The sequence below is a fragment of the Talpa europaea genome (assembly GCF_964194135.1).
Source record: "Talpa europaea genome assembly, chromosome: 1".
NCBI classification, from domain to species: domain Eukaryota; kingdom Metazoa; phylum Chordata; class Mammalia; order Eulipotyphla; family Talpidae; genus Talpa; species Talpa europaea.
Window position 1 is genome coordinate 59,392,837 of NC_140073.1, and position 13,907 is coordinate 59,406,743.

Below are 13,907 nucleotides of genomic sequence, written 5' to 3' on the forward strand. Positions count from 1 at the left end.
ATGAAGAACACCTTCGGGAACTATATGACTCCATGAGAAAAGGAAATATAAGAGTTATATGAATGCCAGAAGGAGAGGAGAGAGATGTAGGAACAGAGAAAATATTCCAGGAGATAATTGAAGAGAACTTCCCAAACATGAAGAAGGAGCTGAAAATAGACATACAAGAAGCTAGAAGAACACCGAATTTCCATGATGAATGGAAAAATAGGGCAAGACACATAATAGTAAAGCTCCCAAGAATCCAAGACAAGGAAAACTTAATGAAACTGACAAGAGGGAAGAAACAGATAACATACAAAGGAAAACCAATCAGGCTGACATCAGACTTCCCTGAAGTAACACTATGGGCAAGGGGAGAGTAGAGGGACATGGTCAACAAACTCCAAGATAACAAATGCCAACCAAGAATACTCTATCCTGCAAAGCTTTCCTTCCTCTATGAAGAAAGAATAAGGACCTTCTCAGACAAACATAAACTCCAGAATTTCATTACGACTAAACCCCCACTACAAAAAATACTACTAAGAGTCCTAAAGCCAGAACCAACAGAGGGATGAATAAGAATGAAACAAGACAAACAATAAATGAATGAATGAATGAATGAACAAATGAATGAACAAATGAATGAATAAGTAAATAAATCCAGAGAAAAGACAAACAAAATGGCAAATATAGGCATTAACATATCAATATTAAGTCTAAATGTAAATGGGCTAAACTCTTCAATAATAAGACACAGGGTCACAGGCTGGATTAAGAAACAAAACCCAACCATTTGCTGACTCCAGGAAACTCATTTACCTATAAAAGATGAAAATAGACTGAAAGAAAAATGATAGGAAACAACCCTACAACTAAATGGACCAAAAAAGAAAGCAGGAACAGCTATACTTATGTCAGATAAAACAGATTTGAAATTTAAAAAGGTAGAAAGAGACCCAGATGGTCACTACATTATGATCAAGGAGATAATACTTCAAAAAGAAATCAAACTCATTAACATATACTCACCAAATGAAGGAGCACCAAAATATATCAGACTACTATTATCATCTCTGAAACTAGACATCAAAGAAAACACATATGTAGTAGGATACTTCAACACACCACTATCAACAATGATAGATCAACAAGACAAAAGATAAATAAGGACATTAAAACTCTAAATAAGGATCTAGACATCATGGGCTTAACAGACATCTATAGATCACTACACCCCAAAAAATGTGAATACACATGTTTCTCAAGTGCACACGGATCATTCTCTAGGATCAATCACATACTGGGACACAAGACAAACATCAGCAGATACGCCAAGATTGAAACATATCAATTATCTTCTCTGGCCATGAAGGCATCAAACTAGAAAGAAATCATAAAACGAAGACAAGGAACCCTCCCACCTCATGGAGATTCAAACCCACACTACTGGAAGACCACTGGATTAATGAGGAGATCAAAGAAGAAATTAAAAAAAAAAATACTTTGAGTTCAATGACAAGGAATACACCAATTTCCAAATGTGTGGGACACAGCAAAAACAGTAATAAAAGGAAAATACATAGCAATAGAGGCTCACATCAGGAAACAGTAAAGAAATAAAAAAAAAAAACTAATCTCACATCTTAAAGAACTAGAAAAAGAACAACCAAAAAACTCTAAAACCAGTAGAAGAAATGAAATAATAAATATCAAAGCAGAAATAAATGAAATATAAACTAAAAAAAAAAAAAATCCGAAAGATCAATGAAACCAAAAGTTGGTTCTTTGAAAAAATAAATAAAATAGACAAGCCTGATCAATGAAACCAAATGAAAGAGGAGAAATCACAACAGACACATCAGAAATCAAACAAGTAATCAGAACCTACTATGAACACTTATATCCAAACAAGCTCAACAATCTAGAAAAGCTGGACAAATCCCTACAAAGTTACAATCACCGAAAGCTAGATAAAAAAAAAAAAAATAGAACATCTAAACAGACCAATTACAAGCAGCAAACTGAAATGGTAATCAACACACTCCCCAAAAACAAAAACCTAGGACCAGATTAAACTCTTTCAAAAAATTGAGAAGGAAGGGATAATATCAAACATATTCTACAAAGCCGAAATTACACTAATACTAAAACCGAACAAGGGCAACACAAAAAAAGAAAACTACAGGGCCTCCCCAGTGGCGCAGCTGTTGAGCGCTGGGTTGTAAAGCTGCTGGCAGCCTCTGCAGCACTGGTTCAATCCCAGGCCGCCAGCGAGTGTCCCACATGGTGCGCAGACCTCTCCTGCCGACTGCTGCTCCCCTCAGCAGTGTACTTCATCAGTCTGCCTGTTCTGTTACCCACTCTGGCTCTGGTGAATTCTCCCACCCTCCCATGCTTCTGACTATACCCAGTGCTTGCATAAATAAATAAATAAATCTTTAAAAAGAAAAAGAAAAAGAAAACCTCAGGCCAATCTCTCTTATAAACACTGATGCAAAAATACTCAATAAAATTTTTGCTATCAGAATCCAACAATGTATCCAGAAAATAATTTACCAGACCAAGTAGGATTTATTCTAGGGACACAAGGATGGTTCCACATCCAAAAATCCATCAGTGTAATCCCAAACATCAACAAAAAGAAATATAAAAACCATATTGTAATATCAATAGATGCAGAGAAAGCTTTCCACAAAGTACAATGCCCATTTATGATAAAGTCCCTTGAAATCCTCGGGATACAAGGGGGATACAAGGAACATACCTCAACATCATAAAGGCCATATTTGACAAGCCTATACCCAATATCATTCTAAATGGTGAAAAGCCAAAAGCATTCCCATTAAGATATGGAACAAGACAAGGATGTCCACTCTCACCACTGCTTTTCATTATGATACTGGAAATCCTAGCCAGAGCAATAAGACCAGAGAAAGACAAACAAGGAATCCAAATAGGGAAGGAAGAAGTCAAATTATCACTATTCACAGATGATATGATAATATACATAGAGAACCCAAAAACTCCACAGGAAAACTAATCAAACTAATCAATCAGTTTAGTAAAGTGGCAGGATACAAAATCAACACCCAAAAATCAGTAGCCATCCTACCAAAAGCAATTTACAGATTCAATGCTATTCCAATAAAAATTTCAATGACCTTCTTCAAAGAAATAGAACAAATATTGATGAAATTAATCTGGAGACATCAAAAACCCTGAATAGCCAAAGATCTGAAAAAAAAAAAAAAAGAGAAGGGATTGCAGGCATCACACTCCCAGACTTCTAACTGTACTACATAGCCATTATGATCAAAACTGCATGATATTGGAACAAGAGCAGACACACGGATCAACGGAACCAGATAGAAAAAACCCAGAAGTAAACCCACAGATTTATGGTCAACTAATCTTTGACAAAGGAGCAAAGAATATGCACTGGAACAAAGAAAGTTGCTCAATAAATGGTGTTGGGAAAACTGGATCACTACATGCAAAAGAATGAGGCTTGACTACTACCTCACACCATGCACAAAAATCAACTCAAAATGGATTAAAAAACTAGACTAAGTCCTGAAACCATAAAATGTATAGAAGAAAATATAGGCAAAACACTACTTGACATAAAGACACATCACCCAAAGCAGTTACAGCGAAGGCAAAGATAAACAGCTGAGACTACATCAAATTGAAGAGCGTCTGTACAGCAAAAGATACAGTAAACAAAACAAAGAGACACTCCAGCCATTGGGAGAAAATTTTTGTACACAACACTAATGATAAAGGATTGATCACAAAAATCTACAAATAGCTTAAGAATCTCAACAAAAACATAGTAAATAATCCAGTCAAAAAATGGGCAGAATAGCTAAAAAGGCACTTCTCCAAAGAGGAAATGTGAATGGCCAACAGGCATCTGAAAAAAATGTTCAGCATCACTTGTAATCAGGGAAATACACATCAAAACTACAATGAGATACCATCTTACACTACTGAGAATGGCCCATAAAAAAAAAAAAAAAAAGCAACAACAAATGCCGGTGAGGTTGTGGTGAAAAAGGAACTCTCCTGCACTGCTGGTGGGAGTGCAAACTGGTCCAAACACTATGGAAAGCTGTGTGGAGTTTCCTGAATCTACTAAAAATGCAGCTACCATATGACCCAGTAATTCACTCCTTGGGAACGACCCAAAGGACACAAAAACATTGATTCAAAACAAAACCTGTTCACCTATGTTTATTGCAGCACTATTTACAATAGGTAAAACCTGGAACAACCCAAATGCCCAAAAATAGATGACTGGATCAAGAAGATGTGGTACATATACACAATGGAATATTGCTCAGCAATTAAAAAAGATAACAATTTGCAGCAACATGGATGGAGCTAGAAGGGATCACTCTCAGTGAAATTAGCCAGAAAGAAAAAGAAAAATACCGGATGGTCTCACTCATGGCAGGATTTAGAAAACCTAAATAAGAGACCAGGAAAAATACTAATTATAACATGGCGGCGAGGAGACGCTGCTAGTAAGATCTCCCATTAAAAAAAGTTAATAGGGAGGAAAAGCGGCAGGTCCGGTGAGAACTGGGACACGGAAGATAAACGGACGACTCCAGCAAACTACCCGAAGAAGACAGTTGCCATAAAAGAGGACCAGAAGGGAGGGAAGCACAGAACACTGCTCCCCTCCCCCGCCCACAAAGTCGGCACTCTCCGACCTGCAGAGAGGAGGGAAACAACAAACCAAAACGCCCACCAAGAAAAACGGACGCAGCAAGTGGGACTGTGAGTGGAAAGGATCTATTTCAGCCACCACACCCCGTGAACGGGAGCTGAGGCGAACCCTGCAGGATCCGCCGCGGAGGTGAGCTCCAGGCGCCATTAAAGAGAGCCCCGCCCCCCAGGAGGAGACCAGCACCAGCACACAGCCCCGGCGGCCCGGTAAGCTTGCGCAGAAAGCGGCGCGGATCCGCACCAGATCGCAGCTGCCCAGGTCCCCGTGCCTGCGACCTAGGCTTGCGGGGAGACGGTGGAGGCCCTCCCTGAGTGAGCAGGAACAAGGTGCCCAGGCAGGGGAGCGAGATTCAAAAGGCGCCATTCCCGCGCCACTGATCTGGGCTACAGCCCGCGTCCTGGAACTGAGGGCTTTGGAACTGAGACCCGGGGCACGAAATTAGGGGCGTGGGTTCCCCACGACGGTGGGGCACAAGGCAGACACAGCACCCCAAAGCCGTTGAGGTGTACCCTACCATCCCCGCTCTGCTCCCTGTCCCACGGGGTGGAAAATCAGCTCCCCAAGGGCTCTAGGAGAGATCTCTGGCGCCACCTAGCGACTTGAAGCCAGCAGAGGCTCCTGAAGGAGCTAGTGGCCAGCTGCGGAGTTAGCCCACACTGGGCCCCTTCCGAACAAGTAGTCTGAGCCCACAGGGAAAGCGAGCACCCACAGCCGGGGCAGACCAGGCGCGCAGAAGAGTGTGCCTGAGACCAGACACGCAGGGAGTGTGTCCCACATCACCATTTTAGAACAGGGACATTTCTTCAGTAAAGACTACCTGCAGAAGGCTTCCTCAGGAGCCAGAGGTGAGTGGGGGAGTTCGCCCATGCCAGACCCCCTCTGGCCTGCAGTCCAAGCCCAGAGGGGAGCAGGAACCCACCGCCGGGGCAGACCAGGCGCACAGGGGAGTGTGTCCCCACATCGGCATTTTAGAACATGGACCTTTCTCCAGTAAAGACTGCTTGAAACTGACAGATGACTCCTGGAAGAACCAGAGGGGAACAGAGAACCCCAACCAAGATGCCGGCCAGTCCCAACAACACAGTGTCCCAACGCATACGGCAAATTAGAAAACAGACAGTAGGGAGGAGAAGAACCACACGCAACCTAGCAACACTCCAGAGAAAAAGCACACCACAAAAAGAAAGCCAGCCCCCAGATTGCAAAGACAATAACTTGGAAGAATTTCTGAGCCTTCCAGAAAGAGAATTTAAAATTGCCGTGATTAAAAAACTGACAGAAGTCATAAAGGAAAACAATGATAAGGGAAAAAAATCAACGATCAGAAGAACGCAATTGAGTCCCTAGAGAGGGAAAACAATGGTCAGAAGAAAGAAATTGAGTCCCTAAAGAGGGAAGTAAAAGAAATGCAGGAGATCAAAGAATTAATGGAAGAACTAAAGAATTCTGGGAAAAGCAATGAAAGCAGAATAGATGAAATGGAAGAACGAATAAGTAATCTTGAAGACACAGAAATAAAAAGAACCAAAACAGAAAAGGAAAGAGAAGTACGAAGGAAAAAGAATGAAGAAAGACTTCGGGAACTATCTGACTCCATGAGGAAAGGAAATATAAGAGTTATAGGAATACCAGAAGGAGAGGAGAGAGATGTAGGAACAGAGAAAATATTCAAAGAGATAATTGAAGAGAACTTCCCAAATGTGAAGAAGGAGCTGAAAATTGATATACAAGAAGCAAGAAGAACACCAAACTTCCACGACGAAAGGAAAAATACAGCAAGACACATAATAGTAAAGCTCCCAAGAATCCAGGACAAGGAAAAAATAATGAAGCTGGCAAGAGGGAAGAAACAGATAACATTCAAAGGAAAACCAATCAGGCTGACATCAGACTTCTCCGAAGAAACACTACGGGCAAGGAGAGAGTGGAGGGACATAGTCAACAGACTCCAAGAAAACGGATGCCAACCAAGAATACTCTATCCCACAAAGCTCTCCTTCCTCTTTGAAGAAAGAATATGGACCTTCCCAGACAAACAGAAACTCCGGAATTTCATTGCAACTAAACCCCCACTCCAAAAAATACTACAAGGAGTCCTAAAGCCAGAACCTCAGAGGGACGAATAACAATGAAAGAAGGCCAAAAAAAAAAAAAGTTATTAAAAGAATAAATAAATAAAATCAAAGGAAAGAAAAACACAATGGCAAATACAGATGTTAACATATCAATATTAACTCTAAATGTAAATGGACTAAACTCTTCAATAAAAAGACACAGAGTTGCAGCCTGGATTAAGAAACAAAACCCAACCTTTTGCTGTCTCCAGGAAACACATTTAGCTACAAAAGATAAAAATAGGCTCAAAGTTAAAGGATGGAAAACAATCCTACAAGCAAATGGACCAAAAAAGAAAGCAGGAACAGCTATACTTATATCAGATAAAACAGATTTCAAACTCAAAAAGATAAAAAGAGACCCCAATGGTCACTACATTATGATCAAGGGGACAATACTTCAAGAAGAAATAACACTCATTAACATATACTCACCAAACGAAGGAGCACCAAAATATATCAGACAACTGTTGTCCTCTCTGAAAACAGACATCAGAGAAAACACATACGTAGTGGGAGACTTGAACACACCACTATCAACAATGGATAGATCAACAAGACAAAAAATAAGAAAAGAAACCAAAGCTCTAAATAAGGACCTAGAGCAATTGGGCTTAACAGACATCTATAGAACACTAAAACCCAAAAAAAAGGAGTACACATTTTTCTCAAGCGCACACGGATCATTCTCTAGGATCGATCACATACTGGGGCACAAGACAAACATCAACAGATACACAAAGATTGAAATCATATCAACCATCTTTTCTGACCATGAAGGCATCAAATTAGAAATAAACCATAAAAAGAAGGCAAGGAACTTTCCTACCTCATGGAGATTAAAAACCACACTACTGGAAGACCATTGGACTAATGAGGAGATCAAAGAAGAAATTAAAAAAATTTTTGAATTGAACGACAAGGAGGACACCAATATCCTAAATGTATGGGATGCAGCAAAAGCAGTAATAAGAGGAAAATATATAGCAATAGAAGCTCACATCAAGAAACAAGAAAGAACGCAAAGAAACAACCTAATCTCGAAGCTCAAAGATCTAGAAAAAGAACAACAAAAAAACCCCAAAACCAGTAGAAGAAAAGAAATAATAAAAACCAAAGCAGAAATAAATGAAATTGAAACTAAAAAAACAGTCCAAAAGATCAATGAAACCAAGAGCTGGTTCTTTGAAAAAATCAATAAAATAGACAAACCCCTAGCCAGGCTCACAAAGGAAAAAAGGGAGAAAGCACAAATAAACAGGATCATCAATGAAAGAGGAGAAATCACAATGGACACAGCAGAAATCAAAAGAATAATCAGTAACTACTATGAACAGTTATATGGAAACAAGTTTAACAATCTAGAGGAGATGGACAAATTCCTACAACTCTACAATCACCCAAAGCTAGATAAAGAAGAAATAGAACACCTAAACAGACCAATTACAATTAGCGAAATTGAAATGGTAATCAAAAACCTCCCCAAAAACAAAAGCCCAGGACCTGATGGATTTACAAATGAATTCTACCAAACATTCAGAGACGAATTAGTGCCTATCCTTCACAAACTCTTCCAAAAAATTGAGAAGGAAGGGACAATACCAAACATGTTTTATGAAGCCAACATTACACTAATACCAAAACCGAACAAGGACAACACAAAAAAGGAAAACTACAGGCCAATCTCCCTAATGAACACTGATGCAAAAATCCTCAATAAAATTTTAGCTATCAGAATCCAACAATGTATCCATAAGATAATTCACCACGACCAAGTTGGATTCATTCCAGGGACACAAGGATGGTTTAACATCCGAAAATCAATCAACGTTATCCAACACATCAACAAAAAGAAATATAAAAACCATATGATAATATCAATAGATGCTGAGAAAGCTTTCGACAAAGTGCAACACCCATTCATGATAAAAGCCCTTGAAATTCTTGGGATACAAGGAACATACCTCAACATCATAAAGGCCATCTATGACAAGCCAACAGCCAGTATCATTCTCAATGGTGAAAAGCTGAAAGCAATTCCATTAAGATCTGGAACAAGACAAGGATGTCCACTCTCACCACTGCTTTTCAATATAATACTGGAAGTCCTAGCCAGGGCAATAAGACAAGAGAAAGACATCCAAGGAATCCAAATAGGAAAAGAAGAAGTCAAACTATCACTATTTGCAGACGATATGATATTATACATAGAGAACCCCAAAAACTCCACAGAAAAGCTAATTCAACTCATCAATCAGTTCAGTAAAGTGGCAGGATACAAAATCAACACGCAAAAGTCAGTAGCCTTCCTATACACAAACAATAAATCTGAAGAAGAAGAAATCAAAAAGACCATCCCTTTTGTTATTGAAACAAAAAAAATCAAATATTTGGGAATAAATCTAACAAAAGAGGTAAAGGACCTATACAAAGAAAACTATAAAACACTGTTAAAAGAAATAGAAGAAGACACAAAGAAATGGAGAGACATCCCCTGCTCATGGATTGGAAGAATAAACATTATTAAAATGGCCATCCTTCCAAAAGCAATATACAGATTCAATGCTATTCCAATCAAAATTTCAATGTCATTCTTCAAAGAAATAGAACAATTATTGATGAAATTCATATGGAATCACAAAAAACCCCGAATAGCCAAAGCTCTCCTGAAAAAAAAAGAAGGGAATGGAGGCATCAGACTCCCAGACTTCAAACTATACTACAAAGCCATAATCATCAAAACTGCATGGTATTGGAACAAGAACAGACATACAGACCAATGGAATCGAATAGAAAATCCAGAAATAAACCCACAGATTTATGGTCAACTAATCTTTGACAAAGGAGCAAAGAATATGCATTGGAGCAAAGAAAGTTTGTTCAATAAATGGTGCTGGGAAAACTGGGTCGCTACATGCAAAAGAATGAAGCTTGACCACCACCTCACACCATACACAAAAATCAACTCAAAATGGATTAAAGAACTAGACATAAGACCTGAAACCATAAAATATATAGAAAGAAATATAGGCGAAACACTACGTGATTTGCACATCAAAGACATCTTTACAGACACATCACCCAAAGCAGTGATAGTGAAGGCAAAGATAAACAGCTGGGACTACATCAAATTAAAGAGCTTTTGCACAGCAAAAGAGACAATAACAAAAACAAAGAGAAACCCCACCGACTGGGAGAACATTTTTGCACCCAACACTAATGATAAAGGACTGATCACAAAAATCTGCAAAGAGCTGATGAGACTCAACAACAACAAAGAAAATAATCCAGTCAAAAAATGGGCAGAAGAGCTTAAAAGAAACTTCTCTGAAGAGGAAATGCAAATGGCCAACAGGCATATGAAAAATGTTCAACATCACTTGTCATCAGGGAAATGCAAATCAAAACTACCATGAGATACCATCTTACACCAGTGAGAATGGCACATATTAAAAAAACTAGCAACAACAAATGTTGGCGAAGTTGTGGAGAAAAAGGAACTCTTCTGCACTGTTGGTGGGAGTGCAAACTGGTCCAACCACTGTGGAAAGCTGTGTGGAGATTTCTGGACCTACTAAACATGGAGCTTCCATATGATCCAGCAATTCCACTCCTAGGTATTTACCCAAAGGACACAGAAACATCAATTCCAAAGAACACCTGCACCCCTATGTTTATAGCACCACTGTTTACAATAGCTAAGCTTTGGAAACAACCCAAATGCCCAAAAATAGATGACTGGATCAAGAAGATGTGGTACATATATACCATGGAATATTACTCAGCATTCAAAAAAGATAAACACATGCAATTTGCAGCAACATGGATGGCGCTGGAAGGGATCATGCTCAGCGAAATAAGCCAAAAAGAAAAAGAAAAATACCGGATGGTCTCACTCATAGCAGGAATCTAGAAAACTTAAATAAGGGACCAGGAAAATGAATAACTATAAGAAAGTGAAAATCAAAATCAACAAAAAACTATGAACCAGAGACACTTTTAGGGGGGCAGGGGCGGGAGGGGAGGGATTGGGGTCAGAATGGGGGGGCTGCAATTGTATGGGGAATATAACAATAAAATTTATAAAAATAAAAATAATAAATAAATAAATAAAAAGAAAAAAAAAGAAAAATACTAATTATAATAAAGTAAAAATCAAAATCATCAAGCAACTATAAACCAGAGACACACTATAGGGTGGAGTGGGAGGAGGGAGAAGGATCAACACAAGGGGGGTGGGAATTGTATGGTAACTGTAACCAAGATGAAAATGCATACATTGTACAAAAATGAAAAATGATGTAAAAATATATATAATATAAAATATAAAAAAGAAAAAAAAACAGTGTTTTATATCACAGAGAGCTAAAACATAGATCAGACAATGGCATGCAAATGTAAGAGGAAGAATAAGAGGTGAAGATAGTATATATATAGACTGAAAATTCTAGTACACAGAGGTAAAATAGAATAAGCTAGTCGATATAAATCAGGTAAATTCACTTTAGCAAGAAAGGAAGAGAAAATTAGGTAAGCTTTCAACAGTGTGTCATTTTCACTCTTCAGGGTAATATAAAATGCTATTTACTGAATAAGAATTTACAGTTGTTAAACAAATGCCTATAATTTTAAGCTAAATGACAAATTGCATTTTTGGGGGGGATTTATCATATTATCACTCCATAATAATCTAGGGAGAACACTATAGAGATGTTTATGTCCAGAATACACCTTAAAAAAACTGAAGTTAATGGCCTCCCTGGTGGCACAAGGGGTTAAGAAACAGCACTGAGAAGCTACCTACATCCACTGAAGCATTAGTTCAATCCCTGGCCAGGGAGGTGACCCACATGGCACAGCAGACCTCTCCTGTCTCGCCCGCTGCTCCCCTCAGCAGTGTGTTTCAGTAAATCTGCCTGCTCTGCTCCCCACTCTGTCTCTGGTGAATCCTCTCACCCTGACACCTCTGGCCTATACCCCAGTTTTGTATAAGTAAATAAATAAATCTTTAAAAAAAAACAAAACAAACTGAAGTTCAGAAATATCAGTAACTACCTAAAGATTACAAAACTATTATATATTAAGAATAGAAATAAAGTATGAGAATTATCAAGAGCTCTTTCCGTTATATCAGCAAGGATTATATAATCCAATCAAAAATTTGCTATTAGGAAAGCCTACATCTTCAGTTTGAAGAAAAATTAAGGAAAAATACATTTTATGAAAGAAGAAGTTAACATAAATTAGTATTTTCAGAGTATTCCTGAAAATCCATGTACGTTTAAGGAGATTTACATATTTCAGAAAATATCATATTAACATAACTGCAAGTAATAATGAGAAACACAATGAATAATCAAGAAAGAAAAACGTGAAGATATAGGAAACACAAAGAATGTGATGAGAAAAATTCAATCACCCATGAATAAAGAGAAGTGATGCAAACCAGGGATAATTTAAAAGCTGTAATTTTATTACAGTGAGTCTTCTAAAAGGTGAATTAATAACTTAAGGAAAAGGAGATCTTTTTTTTCTCCAAGACATCCATAGTTTAAATGTGGAGACTTTCAGAATAGAGAAAATAATTTCATATGTTACTCTGGATATTAATGACAGAAAATCATTATGTAAAATATTTAAGCTAATTAGATCATCCTTCTAGGGAAAGGCATTCTAATACAGTGCTTTAATCCTAAAGACTTATTTAATGACAATAAACTGAAAGATCAGCAGATCAAACTTTAAACAATGAATATTTACTGAGCATTTACATTGGGAGCCACTGGACACTGACAAACATACACAGAAGTTTGAGATCATACAAATCTTTGACAAGTCTACATTGCAATTAAAAAGTAAAGAAAAATAAGCTCACTGAAAAAATTAAAATAAAAATTCAATATACTAGATAGTATTCTAAAAGATAGGAGGCCTCTATATTTGGATATTTTTTTCACAGACTTGAAGATCTAAAGGAAGGCATTTAAACAGAAGAATTTTGGTGTATTTGCCCACTTTATACATTTTTCAAAACCCACAGAATCATTTTTGTCAAAAGCAGTAAGTTTTTTTCAATATAAATGCAGAAATTAGTAAAGGAAAAGGAGTACCATGTAAAATGTAAAGGGTGAGCCAAATTTTTCCATAGAGTACCTCTCCAAATCTAAGAACAGAATCGTAATTCAAAAGGGCACCTGCACCCCTATGTTTCTAGCAGCACTATTTACAACAGGCAAGCTATGGAAACAACCCAAATGCCCAAAAATAGAAGACTGGATCAAGAAGAGGTGGTACATAGACAGAATGGAATATTACTCAGCAATCCAAAAAGATAAACTCATGCAATTTGCAGCAACAAGGATGGAACTTATTTGTGGGCTGCTGAGTGGAGGAAAAATCACTGGGCTGATTAAGCAGCATCTAATATGAATACAATAACTGGAGTACAGGCCAGAGGTGGGGGGGTGTGAGAGGACTCACCATAGAGAGTGGAGAACAGAACCGGCAGACTGACTTAAATATACTGCTGAGAGGAGCAGTGGGTGTGTCAGGAGGGGTCTGCTGCACCATGTGGGTAGCTCCCTGGCTGGCTGGGGGATCAAACTCATGCTGAAGAGGCGGAGGATAGCTTCATAGTGTTATACTTAACCCCTTGTGCCACCAGGGAGGCTCTGGAGTACCATTTTCTAGTAAGCTGCTGTTAATCCAAATGCCCAAAAATAGATGACTGGATCAGGAAGATGTGGTATAAATACACATTGGAATAATATTCAGCAGTCAAAAAAGATAAACTCATGCCATTTGTAGCAATGTGGTAGGAGCTGGAAGGGCTCAATGAAATAAGCCAGAAAGAAAAATAAATATATTGGATGGTTTCACTTATAGAAGGAATATAGAGGAACTAAATAAGGGATCAGGGGAAAATATGTGAGTATAATAAATTAAAAAAAAACAAAATTAACAGGCAACTATAAATCAGGAGGGGGGAGGGAGAGGGATCAAAACAGAAGGGATGAACAGAAGGGTCTAGGGTGATGGTGCAGGGGTGAATTGGTCATGGGAATTCCATG

The 13,907-nt window shown here is 38.2% G+C and overlaps 1 protein-coding gene across 2 annotated transcripts in view; it reads right to left on the minus strand.

Annotated features, from left to right (window-relative positions):
• The window catches only part of GRM5 (glutamate metabotropic receptor 5), a gene marked incomplete at its 3' end in the record, with an annotated part of 525,768 nt that overhangs the window by 347,824 nt on the left and 164,037 nt on the right, over nucleotides 1–13,907 (minus strand). The gene's annotated exons all lie outside the window — the stretch shown is intronic.